Raw genomic sequence first — 12,700 nt, forward strand, 5'->3', positions numbered from 1 at the left:
GGCCGAAGCAGATTTTCACAGAAAAATTTTTTCGGCTCAAAAATCGCATCTTTAGCTATAAGAATCACTATTTACAAGCATAGGTCGATGTTCTTAACCGAATTACTCCAATTCTAGATAAGATAAATATATTTTTTGCTCATGAAGTCATAAGAATGTTTGTGTTTAGACACGAAATACTGGTTGCTGGACATGTTTTTATAGGAGAATGTGCCGAATTCGATCTTTTTTTATAAGCACATCCCCAATTACTTAGTTATTAGCTTTTCTCGAGATTGGCTCGTTCATCCTTTATGATTTTTGGCACAAAGGTGCATAACTATAAACCCTCGAATGTGACGGAGCCCGATTTTCAAAAAAATATTTTTTGGGCAAATTTGGGCCAATAAGCGGCTAAAAAACTGGGTATTTTGGACTTTGTGAAAAATTGGATCATTATTTTTTTCTGATTTTTGCATGAAAGTAGGGTATCATCATAGGTAAAAGATGGCCGAAGCAGATTTTCATAGATAAATTTTTTCGGCCCAAAACATATCTAAAAAAGTCACTATTTGTAAGCATTGCATTGTAAGAGATGTTCATCAATGTTCTTAACCTAATTACTCCATTTTTTGACAAAATACTTTTTTTTTACTTTTTTTACTCATCTAAAGTCGAAAATTGAAAGAAAATTTGTATTTATTTGTGAAATTTCGGTTGCTAAATGTGTTTTTATAAGAAAATGGGCCATATTCGGTCTTTTTATAAGCACATTACTGATTACTGAAATATTAGCTTTTCTCGAGATGGGCTCATCGATTCTTTCTGATTTTGCACAATAATAGATAAACATCATGGGAAGAAGAAAAATCAAGCAGATCTTTATCTATAAGAATCACTACTTAAAAGCTTAGGTCAATGCTCTTAAAAAAGATAAGATAAGATAAAGATAAAGTCCGATTTTAACAGAATAAATTGACTAAGGTTTGACTTTTGGGTTGCTAAAAATGTATAGTTTGATTAGAAATTGGACCAAATTTTAATGTTTTTTATAAGCACATCATCAATTTTATTACTTTTCAATGTAAAACTGTTTTTAATCGAATTTTCAATGTTCTCTAGATAATCAGGTAGGTCCATAAAAGTATCGCTTGTTTCTGATTTTTTGCACAATGATGCAAAATGTCAATACCTAAAATGTGGCGGGGCCCGATTTCCAAAAAACATTTTTTCCGGCCGAAAATGCCGGAAATATGTCGGAAAAAACTGGTTTTTTTCGGCATTTTCTCGAGATTTCATCATTAGTTTTTTCTGATTTTTTGCACAAAGATGCGTATTTTAACAAGCCCAAAACATGGTGGAGTCTGATTTTTAAGAAAAATTATTTTCGCGACTAAAAATGCCGGAAATATGCCGGAAATCGCCGTTTTTACAGATTTTCATCGGACTTTTTATATTTCTTGTCTTTTTTTCGCATAAAATATTGTTGATATTTTCTACGAATTGCCGGAGCAGCCAATTGTCGTGCCGGAAAAACAGATTTTCTTCAATAACAATAGACCTTTTTTCAAAGAGGCCACCCTGTTGAATAATTATGTAGTCCAGCAGAAAAACAATGATACAACCATGCATTAATTATTACAATATACATGATACAGTAATTATGCATCGCTGTATCATTGTTTTATGGCTGGAGTACATAATTATTCAACAGGGTGGCCTCTTTGAAAAAAGGTCTATTTCTTGAGTCTTACTCATATTTCATTCATGATTTTTTGCTCTATTCTTTCTCTGTCTGTTTTCTCTCATTTGATAACTTTCATCATCATCATCAGGTAGGTCCAATCAGCATCCAGCTTGTTATTTTTATTTTTTTCCATCCTCCGGTCCTGAAGATCATCTCCAAATGTCCGTAAACCAGAAAATAAAAAAGTACTTGCCTAAGGAAACTTTACAACCTCCCTTTTGTAGTGTGGACAAAAAAGTGATGTCACAAAAAATTCATCTGTGCCAATTCATAGTCATGGTTTATGGGTTTTTTTTGGTGTAAACGAATTGTACGGGACAATAAAAATTTGTTAACATGTTAACATAATTCATGCGGTATAAACTAGCCTATTCAATCTGATTTTTTATTTACACACAGTTAGACTTCCAATTTATGCTATACGTGTTTTTAATTTATACCATATTAGGTTAACAAGAAAAAAAAAATTTCATCAAGACAAATAAAAGTATTTAGTCTTTTAAATTGAATGAGGGCACCTAAATATTTCAAGGGGACCTAAATCATTGGGGGCATCGTATTGGTTGGGGGCACCTAAAAACTTGGCTAAAACCATGAATGTTATAAAATTTACAATGATAAAATATGAGCATGATTGTAGATTGTAGATTGTAGATTGTAGGCCATTAAATTTAACATGGAATCCATGTCAAATTTTCGATCCAGTAATACATGGTACAACCATATAAGGTGTATTTAATGGCCTATTCTACTATAAAATCCAGAATTTTTAGCTGATGCAAATGAATTTGAATAAGAAAGGCTACCATATTTCTTAAGCTGTCCTATAAGGCAAAATCTTTCTGAAAATGTCATCAGAAGTTTTCCCAAATTTGTGAAAAAAGGGAAAGTTTGAGTGGGTCCTAGGCTAAAATTGTTATTTAAGGTCTAAACTTGGTCTGTTGTATAGAATTTTCTCCTTTACCCAATTTGCACAATTCCTCCACCATTGGTGGTCTTCACTATTTTAATTTGTTTTTACTTTCAAATTTCAGATTCAAGAATTTCTTGCAAAACGCAATATACAGTTCCTGCTGGAAACCTTCTTGAACAACAAGATAGATGACGACATTGCGCCATATGTAGAAAATTCAAAACTAGAAGAGTTGGCTTAGTATATGGTGATATTGCTGCTTTTAGAGACACATTCAGCAGGCAGCCAACTGCAGTACCAACTTATAAAGATAGAGCTAAGAAATTGAAAATGAAAATAAAAAAGGAAACTACTCAATTGAATGCTGCAAATAAACCAATATATATTAAAAGTAAATTTGATGTACAGTTATCCTTGAAATGCTACGAGAAAAAAGGCTACCAACTGAAATCTGGTAAATCTACTATGATAACTGTTGAAAGACAAGCCGATTATGACTTAATTCACACATTGGCACGAAGTTATTACAATGTTCCTAGTGAGACACCAACGTTTATTGGGAACTACAGAGGAAAAGATATGAGAAATCAATTCACAACATTGGAGGATCTGGCTGCCAAATTGAAGGAAAAGAAGCAAAAAATGCACTTTTATCTCTATTGTAGCATGGGTTATAGTAGATTGATCCTGAACTCCTTTTCAAATTCATCATCAAGTGCTCAAACCTCAAATTCATTGTCAAATTTCCAAGACCAACAGAATCAATTGTCAAGCTCAACTTTGCAAACATCAAATTCATTGTCAAATTTTCAAGACCAACAGAATCAAGTGTCAAGCTCAACTATGCAGACATCAAATTCATCGTCAAATTTTCAAAACCAACAGAATCAATTGTCAAGCTCAACTATGCAGGCATCAAATTCATTGTCAAATTTTCAAAACCAACAGAATCAATTGTCAAGCTCAACTTTACAAACATCAAATTCATTGTCAAATTTTTCAAGACCAACAGAATCAATTGTCAAGTTCAACTTTGCAAACATCAAATTCATTGTCAAATTTTCAAGACCAACAGAATCAAGTGTCAAGCTCAAGTATGCAGTTCAAGCAGGTCATCATCAAATTCATCAAGTCAAATTTCATCAAAAACATCAAGCATCAAAAAGAATCAATTGTCAATTGAACAAGTGACACTTACACAAAAATAATGACAAATCATAAAATTGATGCAACAAGACAAAAACACGAAAAATCAAATTGATCAAATCAGAAGCTTGTCAAGACAATTAATCATTCAATTGTTATTTTAATGACAATGACAATTTTTGACAAATGTTCAAATCAAAATTCATGTCACAAGAGAAAAACACCAAAAATTTTAGCAACCGAATGTGATCAAGTGGATCAAATCAGAATCAAGAAGCATCATCACATTACAAGCAACATAATTGCAACATCAAACTGCAAGATCATCAATCAAATTTGTCAAACATTTTCAATGACATCAACCGTCATCACTGACACACAAACAACTTCAAGTATGCAGATATCAAATTCATAGTCAAATTTTCAAAACCAAGAGAATCAATTGTCAAGCTCAACTATGCAAACATCAAATTCATTGTCAAATTTCAAGACCAACAGAATCAAGTGTCAAACTCAACTATGCAGGCATCAAATTCATCGTCAAATTTTCAAGACCAACAGAATCAAGTGTCAAACTCAACTATGCAGGCATCAAATTCATTGTCAAATTTTCAAGACCAACATAATCAAGTGTCAAGCTCAACTACATCTAACTCGTGTTTAGTTGATCAAATTTTCCACTCAACATCACAAGTCTCAAGAGGCACGACGACAACACCAGACAGACCTACGAGACCAACAAGAAATACGAGGCCTCCTGCACGTTTCAGACATTCTATTGGGTCACCTGGTTTAAGTTTTGCAGCGTAAGTTATTTCATTTTTCAATTTTTTGTTAGTTCTGATTGAAGCTTATTCTGTGTTTCCTTATTCTTCAAAACAAAATACAGACTATTTACTTATCCAATTGAAATACACTTTAATTCTTCAACTTTTTATCAAAGTTTTATATCAAAGAGACCTAGTTCTGGTCTTCACTTTTCTGTGGTTTGGGCTCGAACAAAATTTTACGGGTTCAAAACATTTAGAGAATGGAGGAATGAGTATGGGGGGATAAAATAAACCTGGGGATTCCCAACTTCGTTCCCAGCATACTATCAGCTTTTTCACCGTTTACTAATGCAATGGGCGCCAGATACTACCCTGGAATTGTCTCTGGTTTTCAAACATAAAATTACGAAATCCAAAATAAAAAGGTCAGCTTTTTTTTTCTTTGATTTTGAAGCCAGTTACCATTGCAGTGTAGTGCATCTTTCTAACGTTAGAGATCATTTTATGACCTAGTATTAGTACCCCCCTTTCAAAAAAAATTTCCGAGAACCGGAAATGAACTGGAATTTTTTCAAAGCCTGGGATGCCCACACGGATTTCACATCCTTTGAATCCGCAAAAATCGGGAAAGTTTTCCCTCATTTTTTCAACCGGATTTTCATGGCACAATGTTAAAATGGCCAACCCCAATTTTCTCTGAACCGGAATGTCCCGAAAAAAGCGGTTTTTTGCTTGAATTTTATCTTAGTTTTTTGCTTTTTTGCACTAGATGCACACTTTTTCGAAAACCGTTAAAAAAAAATTTTTCCGGTCTGTAAAAAATGTGCCGGAAATCGTCGTTTTTTCAATTTCCGTCAATTTTTTCAACTTTTTAATGTTTTCTTTACAGAATGTTCTTTATGATGATGCCCAAAACTTAGTCGTTTGATTTCAAAAACAGGAGGAGGGAACGGAACAACATTTCTCTCGAGATTTTCATGAACAAGTACAAGTACAGATCTTGTTTTCTTTGATTTTGAAGCCATTGCAGTGTAGTGCATCTTTCTAACGTTAGATCATTTTATGACCTAGTATTCCCCCTTTCAGAGGGGAACTGGATAAAGCCTGGGATACACAGGCACAAAGTTTGGGGGTTCCAACCTCTCTGCCAACTATGCTTGCTCCCTTTTTAGCTTAAGTAAAAACCAATTCTTTTTTAGGAATGTATTTGGTATGGAGGAGGCGAACAAATTTCTCGAGGAACAAGTACAAGATCAGAGTCATGAAAATAACCAGGTCGAAACGATTGACAACGACCTTGATACTGCATATGAACGAGTACATAAACCGTGACCGATCACAAAAATCTATCCTTGTAATCCGAGATGAGAATTTGTTTTGGAATTATCTTCTTAGACAAGAATTCGACTTGGGCCGACAAGATATCAAGATAAGATTTTCTGGAGAGTCTGGTGTGGATGAGGGTGGGCTAATCGCTGAATTCTTGACATTAGCAATGCGAAATTTTCCTAAATCTCCACTCGTCTTTGGAACTAATAGCGTTGCTTTCAACAATAACACCGATTCTGCACTGGGAAAACAAAATCATCAAGTTGGTCAAATTGTGGGTTTGTCAATTTTGTTGTACCAAAGAGGCCCAGAGTAGTGTCTCCATCCAGCCATTGTTCGTGAATTGTTTGGATTGGAACAGCCGAACATCATCGAGCCTTTCGATGATGGTCTAATTCAACACAATTTGAAAAAAATCAAAGAAGGAGATGTTGTTCCCTTGCTGGACCAGGGTATTGTCCCTGCGGGTAGACCGTATCCAGAATTAGAGAAATTATATCTTTTGTCATCCTTAGTTGGAATGAAGTATCAGGCTATCAGCCAATTTAAAGATGGAATAAACTCTGTAAGTGCAAGCATTCTCAAGAAACAAAACTTCAACACGGTGAAAGTTCTCTTGGAGGAAAGGAAACCAATCACTTATTGTTTTGAAGATTTTGTTCTATTATTTGACTACACCGATCCAAAAATACAACCGGGTTCAAATAAAGCAATGAAAATTAGGAATTGCATTAGTGAGTTTGAGTTGTTTTTATTGAATCTTGGAAATGGTCGTTTCAATTACACGTATTGTGATTTGTTGTTTTTACTCACCGGCTTGGACCGTTTGCCCCCGAATGGTGGTTTGAACAAGATAAAGGTGAAATTTGACGCCTTGATAATGAAAGCGAGCACATGTGGCCCTAACTTAGAGCTGCCTGTGCTCGATTGCCCTGACCAAATAGAAAAAAACATGTTGATGGGGTTAAAATTTGGTTCAGGATTTGGCACTGTCTAATATGAACTACCCTTGTTGTCAACTTGCTGTTTATATTGACTTTTTTATTTGTTTTATAACAGTTCTAAGCACTTCAGCCCAAATTTGCGTATAATTTTAATTGATGAAATTATTTAGACAGAAAACCTGCAAATATTGGGGTACCTCAAGGGTGCAAATTTTCATAGGAACATTTTTTCAATCCTCTATTTTGAAAGTTTTTGCAGGAATCTTTTTGTGAAGATAGTTTGAGCTAAAATTAGCTAATTTCTATATATTCGATGTCACTTTTGATTTATTTGAAATTATAATCTTAATTATTCCAAATAATGTTAACCCTATTAATACTAGGCTCTTAGGGGCTGTTCAAAACTAAGGAGAGCTTTTTTGTATCCCTTGTAACTTTTGATCTAGTTGCTCTTTTTGCATCAAATTTGGCACAAAAGATCTTTGTAACATAAGGGCTTCATAAATTTTTTTTTATGATATCATGCTTAAATGAGCAAAAATTTGAAACTCTATTTTCCGATAAACGCCATGAACAACTAAACAAGCTTTTAGAAACAAATTCGTTGAGTCAAAAATACCTTTTTATCCTAAATATTCAATAAATTACATTTTAAATGATATATTTGACATAAAGAAATTAAATTACACTGAAAATGTGATATTTTTCATTGTCATGAATGTCATCGTGCTCAAGGTGTCACAATAAAAGTTAGGAATTTACAGAACATTTCATGGATATGGCATCAATAGTTTACCGAGGGGACAGAACCCCCCTCCCCCCTAGTACAAATAGGGTTAAGGTCATTTTTTGAAGCTGAAAGTATGATGAAAGTTTAGTGTTTATATCTACTTGTTTTATTTATTTTATAACAGTTCACTGCAAAAAATTTGCAAAGAAGATTTATTTTATATTTTAATTTTACTTGTTCATATATTATTTATAGACAGAAAACCCGCAAATATAATTGGGAACAATTTTTCGATCTTTTATTTTGAAAGTTTTTGTAGGAATCTATAAAGTTGTGCAGATATTTCGAGCTAGAATTAGCTATTTTCTATAAATTCGATGACAAGGTTTACTTTTGATTGACTTCAAATTAATCTAATACGTAGTTTCCTCGGGGTCTGGAACCCCTCCCCCCATATAAATTTTTGACGGACGCCATTAGTGAGACAGTCCTTTTACATACTTTTTCGGTGGCTAAAGAGGTAAAAATTAGCAAGTACCTTGCAATTTTAAGCTTTGTAATGTTATAAGATCATTTTTTGAAACTGCAAATTGGAAGGTTTAGTCTTTATATTTATTGTTTTATTTATTTTTTAACAGTTCACTGCATTTTAGCCCAAATTTATAAAAATAGATTTTATCGAAACAATATTTTTATATTTTTACTTGTTCATATTATTTATAGACAGAAAACCCACAAATATACACAGGAAAAAATCAATAAAATCCACCGCGACTTTTTAGTGAATTCGCAGTGAAAAGCTGCAATTCACGGCGAAATTTAAACTTTTCATCGTGGATTATTAAAAGATTGCACCTTTTCACCGTGAATTCGTTAAAAAGTCGCGGTGAATTTTTTTTCATTTTTTCCCGTGATAATTGGGATACCTAGGTCTTTTTAAATCTTGAAAACCAATATTTATATTTTTAAATAAAAGAGCTAGACTTAATGTCCCCATTTTTCGTAAAAAGCCTCACTTTTACAATTGATAATACTACATTTATCAAGTTTTCGAAAGTCGACACCTACCCATGTCTCGTAGTTTGTACATTCGGAGTTTCTAGGGGCTTTAATATTTTGTTTTAACAAATTTTTAACTGATTATGTAGGCAAACTTTCTTTCAAAAAATTGAGAGTCATTCTGGTTAATTGCTCGTAATTCCTCGTTGAAAAGATAATTCTGAGTGGAAGAGAGTCAGGCTTTAAAGATTTTCAAAGAATTCGAAAATGAAAATGTAAAATGAAGATTTTTCTACTTGGTCAATATATTAAAACATGTTCTTTAACTTTGAACTTCGCTGATTTCAAATATGTTATCGGATTTTTGATATCTTTCTTCGATCAAAAGTTACAGCCCTCCAAAGTAGATGAAAGGAAGAAATTTTGGCGGGAAGAAAATTTGGCGGTTTTGGCCAAATAAAGTATCCGTCAAATTAAAATTTTTCTCAAATTTTGCTCAATTTTTCACTATTTAAGTCATAAAAGAGGCTATTTTAAACATTTTCACCTTAATTTTGAACCTTGAAACCCATCATCCGCCAAATTAATCTTTCTTTCTGCCGATCCGCCAAATTAAATTCCCTGTGAAAAAGCTTTTTGGTTAAAATGGTCAAAAAACGGGCAGAGACAGGTAAAATAGACCTACTTCGATCGAAGAAAGATGTCAGAAATCTGAATGCACAGCAGGAAATTCAAACATGTTACACCTAAAAAAGTATCGATTCTACGGTACGGGGGAGGACTCTGTATCTAGGGGAACCTAAAAGGTTTTATACATGAGTTAGGGACCTAAACTTGTTCTTTGTATAGAACTATCTTATACAGTATGCCTTTGATCTTGATTCTTGCTAAAAATTTGTAAAGCAATTTAAGAACTAAGGGTTACCTTTAAAATTTTTTACAAAATTTTTTTAAAACTGTTATCCTTGATATTTCTTTTGCAAAGTAGTCAAAGCAGTTGTCATAAAACTAGATTTTATGATGATAAGTAATCCTCATTGTGAGGGATATGTAATTTGAAGATAATCGTTTAATGAACTGGGACCTGAACATTCTGAAAGGTGGGGGGGGGGGCTAAATTTGGCGGGGGACCTAGAACCCCAGTTGAACCCCAGTTGGAGCTACATGTTTTTTTTAATAAGCATACAAAAATCCGAAAACAGGCTCAGAGATGCTTAGGTCGAAAGCTAAATAAGGCCGAAAAGATGCTTGAGGGATGCTTATTATCCTAACATAAAATTTTCGAGGATGCTTACAAAAGATAATGAATCAGGCTCAAAATATTCTTAAATTTGCCTATAGAATTATCGGCCCAAGTAGAAAAAGTCTTCATATTCTTTTTCTTCATTTTTCATTTTCGAATTCTTTGAAAATTTTAAAAGCCTTATATTTTTTCCACTCAGAATTATTTTTTCAACGAGGTATACCTTTTAATTATATTTCTTTTCCTTCAAGAGCAATTAACCGAAATGTGCGGACTGCCAATTTTTTGAAACACACTTTAGATTTTATTTCCGATTTCTTTTAATCGGTGGGTTGGATTTGTTAGTTTCATTTTTTGTCTTGTTATTTTAAAGTAAAAGATGATAATTGATCGGAGCTAATTTCCCCAATATTTAGACTATTTTCCACTTTTTGGTACTATGGCCAACATGTTTCATACTAGTTCCAGTCTTCTACATTAAGGGTTTTGCCAATGCTAACGTTAGATTGGGTCACCGAAAATATATTTAAAAAGTAACGTACTTATTCTGACCAAAATGCTGCATAAAATCCGCAAAACGGTCCTTATATTCTAGTATTAGCCAACTAGGTTTGAACTTTTAGTATATAGTGCAGGGGCTTATGTATCAAAAAAGCTTCTCGTGTGCACAGGTTTGTTACAAGCAAACAAACTTTTGATCTGATGCCCTGACCCCTCAAGGATCAAGAAAATCTTGGGTTACAAAATTCTAACACCCCTGTTGCCATGGAAAATGACGTCATTGGTTACCATAGCAACAAAAAATTAAAGTCGTCAAATTCAAATAATTTTTGTTCCATTCGAAAGAGCATGAAAAACTGGTAAAGAAAAAGGTCACAACCCATATCTGAAAGTGCGTATATCTCGAGATATTAAGGAAATAAGGCATAATGACGTCATAAATGATGACGTCATCGAAAAATGAAAAATTGTCAAAATTCAAAAATTTTTGGCTCGTTCGAGAGAAAACCTTCCAGGGAACAAAAAATATTACTATGAAAAAGCTTGAAAATCATTTTAAAAGAGGCTATTGGTATTTTTAAGTTTTGCCTGTAATCTGCTGGGCTGGGCATGCCCCAAGCTCCATCCACAGGCAAAAATAAACAAGTAGCCTGGCGGCATTACGGCCCAGCATAAGACGTCTTTCATTGTATCGAATGTACAATATCAATCTGACATCAAGTGGCCTATTCCCGTGACACTTCAAGGCCTCTCGAACATAGTTTTTCATATTTATATTGTTAAAATGTATATTTCTGGTACGCAGCCTCCCTGCCTTCTAAGAGGTTTTGTAGATGGCACTGAATAATCTGTAGTATTTCAGATATTGTTTTTTAATAGAAATAACAGCACATGGGTCAAATTCCGTGTTTTAGGTGTTTCCAATAGGTACGTTTTTTATAAGAATGTAAGGCAATGTTTATTGTAATAGAGCTATAGAAGTTTTTTTTTAAGAAATAATTTTATTTTGTAGAACATACACGTTTTTTTTTTTTAAGAAACTAGTTTTACCAAGCAGCCTCAATGTTTCTTAAGAAATCGGCCTTTTTAGCCTTAAATGTTTCTTACATGTTTCTAAACTTTTTGGCATAATCAGCCTTATAAAAGGCTGGATTGGAAGGTTCTTAAAAAAACGAATTAAAGAATGTTTTTTTCTCATTCTCCGCCTCAGCATGTTTCTTACATGTTTCTTAGTTTTTAGACATTCTGAGCCTCATGTTTCTTAAAAGTGTGTTTCTTAAAAAAAAAAACGTGTAGATCTTTCATTTTACAGTTATTAGTATTACTTGTAATTATTCCATCGTATGTATTAGTAATGCTTTTTTTATCTCCTTGAAAAAAATAACGTTCTACAAAAATTAAATGCTCTGTTCCTCCGTTAAGTTTGCTACCTGAAAACATCCTCGCTTAAAAGCCTTTTTATAAAAAATGATTTTAGCATGCACATTCTTCTACCTGGTTCGGAGCTAAGACGCACCTTCATCTCAGATTACAGTTTATTTCGACTTTTTGAAAAACACTACCTTAAAGGTAGAAATTTTGGCGGGAATTTAATTTGGCGGATGGCCAAAAAAGTTTTTTCAGAGGGAATTTAATTTGGCGGATGGACGAAAAAACTAAATTTGGCGGGAGTTTAATTTAGCGGTAGACTAGAGTCTACTTCTGGCTGAACTTAGCTTTTTGATAATTTTTTATGACGCTGAGTCCAGTGAAGTAGACTAGGAGCGTTTGGCAAGGTCGCCATTTTGAAAGAGAATGTTTAAAATCCAAATAACAAAAAAACTACTTAGAGTTGAAAGATGTAATCAAAAATGAGAAACAAACATCAATAACAGATTTACAATGCCCTATGCTCAAATAAAAACATTGCTTCGTACTGTTTTTACCTTCCAAAAACAACAAAAATCTGGCGGACTGTTTTACAGTCCGCCTAAGCAAAAGCATATTACCATATACTACCGGGCCACTTATCAGCGCCAAAAAGACCATAAAAAAGCTGTAAGTGGACCCCGGGCTAATTTAGCGGTCGCTTAAAAATTTAACCTTAAGATGGCGTCAAAACAGCGAAAAAATAGCAAAAACACCTTAAAAGAGATCATATTTTCAAAATGTTTAATTTTGGGGGAATTTAATTTGGCGGATGGCGGAAAAAAGCCAAATTTTCTTTCCGCCAAAATTTCTTCCTTTAAAGTATTCGAAAACCCTGATCTACTTGCTTTTACTTTAGAAAGATTCTACTAAAAAAGGGAAGGGTTTAAGAAGTCTAGAAAGCCCTTTACTGGGAAGTGACGAGCCAACCTTAAAACCTCGATATATTGAACGAAGGTCAAATTGCCTAGTTCCATTAAAGTTGCCGATCG

Source organism: Clytia hemisphaerica, unplaced genomic scaffold (genome assembly GCF_902728285.1).
Source record: "Clytia hemisphaerica strain Z4C2 unplaced genomic scaffold, Clytia hemisphaerica genome assembly, whole genome shotgun sequence".
Lineage (NCBI taxonomy): Eukaryota > Metazoa > Cnidaria > Hydrozoa > Leptothecata > Clytiidae > Clytia > Clytia hemisphaerica.